The following is a 9,586-nucleotide window of genomic DNA, read 5'->3' as shown; positions in this document are numbered from 1 at the left end:
GTTCATCTCACTTATTTTGGTCATGTTGTCAGAAGGGACCATTCCCTGGAGAAGGATGTCATGCTTGGTAGGGTGGAGGGTCAACGAAAGAGGGGGAGACCTTCAACGAGATGGATTGACATGGTGGCTTCAATGATGGGCTCAAGTATAGCAGGGATTGTGGGGCTGGTGCGGGGTTGGGCAGTGTTTCGTTCTGCTGTGCATGGGGTGGCTATGTGTTGGAAATGGCTCGACGGCACTTAACAACAACAACAATTTTCTTTGTGTTCTGATGATATGCTTGTTCTCCCCACTCCTCTAATTCTATTAGACAGTGAGGGTGTGTATGAAGGAGATAAAAGCTAAAAGTATGAAAACAAACCAGTTGCTGCTGAGCAGATACAGCCTCATGACAACTCCATGTGTTACAGGGTTGAGCTCCTCCATAGGGTTTTCTTGGTGTAATCTTTACAGAACCCAATTATCAGATCTTTCTTCTATAGCACTTCTGGGTGAGTTTGAACAGGCAGTCTTTAGGTTAATAGTTGAGGACAAACCATTTTTGCCACCCGGGGACTTCATTTGACTCATCTGTATATCTACAACAAATAGCACAGTGACTAGCACAAGATTATATGAAGCCTGTAGTTGTGACAGTCTGTCCTGAATCAAATACCCTACATTCAGTTGGATACTTCCTTTTTCTATGGACCTAATTCTACTGGTATGATTATCAAAAGTTTCCAAAAGATAGTTAAGTGTCTATTCTATGGCGCTCTGCTGGTACACTGGTTAAGGCATTTGGCTGCTAACCAAAAGATCTGTCATTCAAGCCTAGCAGCTTGTTAATGGAAGAAAGATGAGACAGTCTGCTTCTGTAAAGACTTGCAGCCTTGGAAAGTCAATGGGGGTTGCTGTGAGTCAGAACTGACTTGATGGCAGAGAGTTTGGAATTTGGAAGTGTCTATTCTAGTATCAAACTATAATATTGATAAGGCCAGAACTAGATTCTATTTATCTTTAAAGCCTTTAGAGTGCCACCACTGGCTTTTTTTTTTTCTTTTCATAAACTCAATGCCCCCCAAACAAAAGCTTCCCCTTTTCTCCTCTCCTCCCTCTTACACTTGGTAACCACTCCCCACCCCCCATCCATGGTAACCAGCAAAGAAAGTTCACTTCCATGTGTAAACTTTTCCTTGACCTTTTATGATAGTAGACTAATAAAATATTTGTACTTCTGTAATTGAATTATTTCATTTAGCATAATGTCCTCCAAGTTCATGCACATTATGTGGTGTTTTGCAGATTCTACATTATTCTTTAGGGTTGCATAGTATTCCATTGTGTGTATATACTACAGTTTGATTATCTGTTGCTCAGTTGATGGGCACTTAGGTTGTTTCCATCTTTTTGCTATTGTGAATAATGCTGTGATGAACATGAGTGTGCATATATTTATTTGTGCCCTATTTCTCATATCCCTAGGATATATAGGAATGGGATTGTTGGATTACATGATATTTCTATTTCCAAATTTTTAAGGACTAACCATACAAATTTCTATAGTGTGTCTATCATTTTGCAGTCCTACCTGCAGTGTATGAGATTCCCAATTTCTCTATACCCTCACCAGCAATTGTTATTTTCTGTCTTGTTGAACTTTCTTATTAATGCTGGGGTGAGATGTTATCTCATGGTTGTTTTGATTTGCATCTCACTAATGGCTAATGATCATGAACATTTCTTTATGTGTGTGTTGGCTGCCTGAATATAAATAGCATTTTAATTAATTAAATCAGTAGCCTTTAAAATAGTGTGCCCAAGGAAGTTCATTGGAGTGCTGGAGAGAAATAGAAAAGATTTATATATAGTCAGATAAATAAATAAATAAATATTTAATTGGAAAATAAAAATAAAAATATGAATGTTTCACATTCATATGAACAGTTGTGCAGGTATATAATTTATGACTAAATACACACACATGGATTGTGGGTGCTCAAGGATGCTATCCTACTTACAATTTTGTGTGAATTAGAGAGAAGTACACCAGCCACTCTTCGGAAGGAAGGTTGGGCAATCTACTTCTGTAATGATACCACCTCAGAGACCCAAGGAGGGGTCGCTGTGAGTTGGGTCTGACTCAACAGCACGTAACAACAATAACAACACCTGTTCTCCAGATAGTCACATGCCATGCCAAGACACACAGCTTGGTCAGCAGAACACTTGATATATTTCTGTCCTATTCTTCCATTTGGGAAGGAGCCCTGGCAGTGCACTGGTTATAAGCCTGGCTATTACTATTTGGGTTCACAGTGACCCTAGGGACCATATGGACCACAGAATGAAATACTGCCTGATCCTACTCTATCTTCACAATGTTGCTATGTTTGAATCCATTGATGCAGCTCCTGCATCAATCTATGTATGATTTCCTTCTCCAGGGACAGACCCCTCCTGGTAACAAGTCTACAGTATGTGAGATGAAGACTGACCATCTTCTCTTCTAAGGAGCATTCTGGCTGTGCTTTTTCCAAGATAGATTTTTTCATACTTCTGGTAGTCCATGGGACATTCAATATTCTTCCCCAACACCATAATCCAAATGCATCAGTTCTTCCATGTTCCTTTTCATTGTCCACCCTTTATATGTGTATGAGGTAACTGAAAATACCATGGATTGAGTTAAATGCACCTTTGTCCTCAAAGTGACAAAGAATTGACTACTAATGAAAAAAATCAGTGCTTTGATCCAAACAGGCACTCAATGAGAGAAAGATATAGCTGCTGCTGTAAATATCATTCTACCACCTGTCTGTCAGTTTTTCATACTATGGTAGCTTTATTGTGATAATGGAAGTTATACTGCCAGTATTTCAAATACCAGAATACTCACCTATGATGGAAAGATTTTAGTAGAGATTCCAGACTACAACTGACTAGGAAGACAAAGCTGACAACCTACTTTCAAAAAATATTAGTCAGTGATAACTTTATTGATAGCAGCAGGACATTATTGTATGTAGTGTTGGAGGACAAAAGGGGTCCTGGTGGTACAATGGTTAAGAGCTTAGCTACTAACCCAAAACCAGTGGTTCAATCCCACCGGGCACTCAGCAGGAGGAAGATAGGGCAGTCTGCTTCTGTAAAGATTACAGTTTTGGGAATCCTATGGGGCAGTTTTATTATGTCCTTTACAGTTACTATGAGTGAGAATCTACTCAAAAGCATACTCACTGGCAACAGGCTCCCTTTGGGGCATGCTCTGTGAAGAGAAGTAAATCCTTTATTTGATGTCACTGAATTCTCAAAAATTTTTCTAATCTTGAGTAAATTGGGACAGAGTTCAGTCATTCTAAATTTGTAATCTACTCAAATTTTTTTCTTGAGATGATCTCCTAATTCAGATTGGATATACTCAAGATTGTGCTTCCATTCTTGTGGACTTGTTTTAATTTTCTTCAGCTTCAACTTGAACTCGCATAGGAACAATTGATGGTCTTTTCCACAATAGCTTTTGGCCTTGTTATGGCTGATGATAGATACAGTTGATTTGATCACTGTGTATTCCATCTGGCAAAGTCCATGTGTATCGTCACCATTATATTGAAAAATGTATTTTCATTGAATAAGCTGTTGGTCTTGCAAAATTCTATAATGTGATTTTCCACTGTTTCTGTCACAAAGGCCATTATTTCCCAAATAATGATCCTTCTTTGTTTCCAAATTTCACATTCCATAGCATCTTGATTGCATGTTTGATCCATTCCAGCTTGTACTTCTTTGAAAATCTTCAATCTCTTCATCTTTGGCATTAGTTTTTGGTGCATAAATTTGAATAATAGTTGTATTAACTGGTCTTCTTTGTAGACATATGGATGTTATCCTATCATTGACAGTGCTGAACTTCAGGATAGATCTTAAATGTTCTTTTTGACAATGAATGTGACACCATTCTTCAAAGACAACACCCTTCAGTATGGATTATACCTTAACATAAAGAAAAAAAGTCCTCACACCTGAACCAATAAGCAAAATCATGATAAAAGGAAAAAAGACATGGATTTCATTTTTCTTGGAGCCACAATCAACACCCATGGAAGCATCATCAAGAAGTCAGATGATGTATTGAATTGGACAAATCTGCTGCAAAAGACTTCTTTAAAGCACTGAAAAGCAAAGATGTCACTTTGAGGACTAAGGTGTGCCTAACCCAAGTCATGGTATTTTCAATCACTTAATATCCATGTGGGATGCCCCAGTGACACAATGGTTAAGTTTTCTACTGCTAATTCAATGTCCAGTGGTTCCAACTCATAGCTACTCTGGGAGAAAGATGTGGAAGTCTTCTGTAAAGATCTATAGCTTTGAAAACTCTATGGGGCAGTTCTACCTTGCCCTGTAAGGTCTGTATGAGTTGGATTTAATTCAAATCACAGTAAGTCCATATGCAAGTGAAACCTGGGCAATGAAGAAAGATTGATGCATTTGAATTTTGGTATTGGTGAAGAATTTTGAATATACCATGAAATACCAGAAAAAAATAAATAAATTTGTCTTGGAAGAAGTGCAGCCACAATGCATCTTAGAAACAAGGATGGCTGGATTTCATTTCATATATTTTAGATATGTTGTCAGGAGGGACCATTCCCTGGAGAAGGACATCATGCTTGGTAAAGAAAGAGAGTCAGCAACAAAGAGGAATGTCCTCAACAAGATGAATTAACACAATGGGTACAGTTGGCTCAAACATAACAATGATTGTGACATTGGCATAGGACTGGAGCACATTTTCTTGTATTGTACATAGGTTTGTTATGAGTTGGAACCAACTCAATGACATCTAACAACAACAACAAATTTATAATCTTACAACCTAAATTTAAATTGAAATCATCAGCCCTTCTAATTGTTTCTAGACAAACATGACTTACTACTTAACTAGCAAATAAATAGAAATAGATTATTGTCTTAATTGCTCAAGACCATATGAGCCATATTTAGTACTCAATTAAAAATGATTTGACCTCAAGAGATTAAAATCATTTATATAGTTAAATAATAATAAATCATAATTCATATTTACTAAGCACTTAGTATGAGCCAAGTACTGTTCAAAGTGTTGTACATGAACTTTTTTTTCTCTCAAAGTTATGAGGCTACTCTCATTGATTATGTTTTATGTAAGTACCAAAGAGGGAAATGAGGCACTCTGTAACTTATCAAGGAGCACAACCTAGTAAAGGCAGAAATCCATGGATAATTAAAGGGCAGTTTAGTGATCTGACTTTCATTCATCTTCATGTGACTAGAAAGCTGGTTTAAGAAACTTGGTATTTTATAATTATGTCCAGGCTACCACAAAAGACAACTGCTTATTATTAGATAATTTATTCATTTATTCAAGAAGTGTTTATTGACCACCAACTAGTCATTGTTCTAGGCACTAAGGATACAATTATGAAGAAGACATTTCAAATCTTCAGACCTCATATACCTTAGTAAGGAGAAAAATGAATGAATATTTTCTTTCCAAAAATAAGAAAATAAAACAAATTTATTTCTACCTTTTCTTACATTGCAAAATCTTATAAGAAGAAAAGGCAGTATGTTTATTTGTATGTATGTTAAAAATTTTAAGTTATTGTGTAGTTATTTATCACCTGGAGGGTGTTTTTCACATTTTTTAGATTATATAACTGTCTATAAAAGACTTTGGTATTAGAAAAAGTGAAAATATTTTATTAACCTATTGACACATTTTGCTTTTACTGTTTTCTCCATCCATCTTATATTATGTCAGATTCTGTGAAGCCTAAGTCTTGATTGGCAAATCCACTTTGTATGCAAATGTGCCCTGTTAAAATCAACACACTGTGAAAGTAAGTAAAGTGGATATTGAACACAAAAGGGAAATGTTTTAAAATAAAAAATTAAATATCTATTAAGTAATTTGGTTTTCCACATTGTTTTACCTTCTAGATGAATACATAGATAGATCAGAGAAAATAACCAGAAAATTGTTGGTGGACAGCATCCTGACAGGTTCAACTGTCAACTGTGGTTGTTAGTGTACGGCATGTTGATTCCAACTCCTGGCAACCCTATGTGTTACAGAATAGAAATGCTCCATAGACCAGAAGGCTACTGGTTCAAACCTACCAGCCACTCCTCAGAAGGAAGACCGGGCAATCTACTTCCATAGTGATGCCGCCTCGGCAACCCAAGGAGGGGTTACTATGAGTCGGGTCCGACTCCAGGGCACATAACAACAACAACAACATAGGATTTTCTTGGCGGTAATCTTAACACAAGTTGACTACCAGGTCTTTTCTTCCAGGAAACCACTGAGTGGGTTTGAACCACCAAACCACCTTTTGTGTACCACTTGCAGTCATGATGAATCTGAGTCACCTTGCCATCTAAACCAACCCACTGCCATCAAGTTGGCTTAGGGACCTCAATGTCTAGAACACAGGTACAAAATGGGAAGTGAACAAAAAATGTGTATCTAACATCTGAAAATGCATATGTGTTATCAAAGCTTATGCATTTTATTTTGTGAAAGAAGAATACAGCCACTGGTAATTAATCTGACAGGCATTTGATGTTTACTAAAAGTTTTGTTTTTGCTAACTCCTGTCTTTAGTGGGGACTCTGGTGGTGTAGTGCCTAAGGCATTTGACCGCTACCCAGAAAGCTGGAGGTTTAAACCCACTAGCCACTGCTCAGAAGAAAGATTGAGCAATCTACTTCTGTAGAGATATGGCCTCAGAAACCCAAGGAGGGGTTGCTATGAGTCAAATCGACTTAATGGCAATGAATTTGCTTTTTTGGTTTGGTCTTAAGTAAAATTATAGAAGTCAGCCCATTATTAGCAATGTGAGGCAAGAATAAGGTTGATAAATATGATGGTGTGGAGAAGTGAAAGAAAGAAAGAGAATAACAATAAAAATCATGACTATTTAGAAAACAGTCTGTAAGCATTTGGATAGGGAAAGATAACCTTCTGCAGGCAAGAAACTTCCCGGGGAATTACTGTTTTACATTGGGAGATGAAGTGTTCAAATGATCCAATCATGTCTACTCCATATAAACATGCTAGAAAGTGAGTAATGTGCACCTCTTATACCAGCACAGATATAATCAATGTCATATGGCATTAATTTCATAATATACATCATAAAATGAATGTTACTTAAATGACATTTAAAATGAAGGACATGTCTTCAAGTTTTATCTGACTCTCTCATGCCCTGATAATAATGTAACACTTGTTTCTAAATGTCTGAATCTCTGCCAAGACTAACAATGCCCTTAGACAGCAGCTGTATCTGTTAATGTACACTCATTAGACTTTTATGAATTTGTAATGTAATTCCTGATAGGAAACAAGAAAAAGATACTGCTTAGGTAACAGAATATGGAAGGATCTTTCAAACAATTAGACAACACTCTGCATAATCTAGCTATGTATGATTTCCACAGGTGGCTTAGAAAAGGTTTTAAGACGTCATTAAACCAATCAAAATCCAGTATTGGATATTCACATTCAGAAAGAGACCTGTCTTACGAGATGAATAGAGTAGAAAGAGTTTTTGATAAAAATGATATTGATTTATGTCAGAGTCCAGTTAACATCATCCTACTTCTTTAGTTTGGTCACTTGCTTCTGCTATCTTGTCTTGCTTCTTTGTGTTGAAGTTATCTTTTGTCTTTGAGACATTTTGAAGTTGTTGTCTTTATTTGTTGGTTATCTGTTGGTTTGTTTCACCCTGGTTTTTTGTTTGATATATCCAGATGTGTTTCTTTGGTTGTTAGCTTGGCAGGATTTGGTCACTCTCCAGCAGTCTCTGGGTTGGTGGAATAATTGTTGGGAATGTGGGTGCACATCTCTGATTGTTGTGAGGAGGAGCTTCAGTTGAAATAAACAGGTGTTGTCCACCATCTGTCTTTGATCCTGTGGTGCAAGAGCTGGAGGTGGTGCTTGTTGGGTGAGGTGCTTGGTGCAATAGATATGACTGACTTGTGGAGAGTTAATGTCTTCCTCCCATTGGTGGGGCAGGAAAAAGAGAGAGAGGAAAAAAAAAAAACAAAAGAGGAAGAGATGGAAAAGAGAAAAATAGAATAAAAATAAAAGATAAACAATGAGAAAAGGGTAAAGGGGGATGTACAAGATGAAAAATTGGTCAGATGAAGTAAGAAGAGGGAGAGGGAGAAATTAATAGATACAATGGAAGAAAATTTGGGGAAAAGGAAAGGAGAACAATAAGGGGAAGATAATGAAAGTGAGGAGGAAGGACTTTTGTAGTTTTGGTCAGCCCGCAGCCCTGGGAACATGCAGTCATGGCAGAAACTACTGATCTAGTGGAGCCTGTGGAAGAGAAAGGAGCCTGGAGTGAATGGGGCACCTCAAAAAGAAAGGCGTCAGGTGTGTGCCTCTTGTGCTTAGTGTGAGAAAGATCAATCAGTGATGCGAGTGCAGGTAGGGAGAGTCGCATCCAGTGGATCTGTCTGTTTGGAGTACGTTGCTGCGGTGGCACGTAGCTGTCAATCAAAAGCCCAGTGGGTTAAACACACCAGTTGCTCTGTAGGAGAAAGATAAGGCAGCCTACCACTAAAAAGACACACAACCTCAGAAACCCCAGGAGAGTTTCTCGACTCTGTCCAAAAAAGAGTCACTTTGAGTCAGAATCTACTCAACGGTGGCAGGTCCTGTTTGGTTTACTAGTGATTAGTTCTTTTATTCCCTTTGTTTTACTCCTTCCTCTCTCCATCCTCACTTAGGGGATTGTAAATCTGGCCCACTTTCCTGCACATTACTCTTCCTGCTCTCACAGGACTTCAGTTTACCTTTGATTCCTCTTTTTGTTTATACTGTTCTTTATCATAGTGTGGTTTTCGTGAAGTATTTTTTTTTTCCCTTGTTCTCTGACTCTCTGTTTAAAATATATATGCTTTGACTGGTCCCAGCTTCTTTTCTTTCACCAGTCACTGATCTTTCTCCATCTCTCTTGTCAATCCACACCCAATCTAATTCTTTATTTACTCATTAAATTCCAGAACTGCAGAACCATTATTTGTATCTATTTCATTCAGTTTTTCTGGGTCTCTGCTTTACAAAGGTTGGGCAGAGTGTGTAAGCAGAATGCCATTTGTCTCCATCTCTGCTGGTATACTTTTTTGAAATTAGATATTTTATTTATTTTTGTTGATATTGAGAATATACACAGGAGAACATACACCATTTCAATCATTTCTGCATGTACAATTCAGTAACAGGGATCACATTCTTCAGGTTGCACAATCATACTCTCCTTTTCTGAGTTGTTTATCTACCACTTACATAAACTCACTGCACTCTAAGGTTTCTTATGTATCTTCTGAATTATTATTGTCAATTTGATCCTATACTGAGTGGTCTTACAAAACATAATGCTCAAGGCAGACATTTTTTACTAGCTAAGCTAACTGTTTGGTTTTAGAAGACTTCAGGGGGTAATTTTGGTTTAATGTGTAAAAATTATATCATAGAGATCGATTCCAAGATGGCAGAATAGGCAGAATGTCTGTACAGACCCTCTTTAACAAAGAAAAGGGAAAC

This window comes from Orycteropus afer, unplaced genomic scaffold (assembly GCF_000298275.1).
Source record: "Orycteropus afer afer isolate SDZICR_OR568_19922 unplaced genomic scaffold, OryAfe1.0 scaffold00151, whole genome shotgun sequence".
In the NCBI taxonomy this organism is placed as follows: domain Eukaryota; kingdom Metazoa; phylum Chordata; class Mammalia; order Tubulidentata; family Orycteropodidae; genus Orycteropus; species Orycteropus afer.
This window is presented reverse-complemented; position numbering follows the sequence as displayed.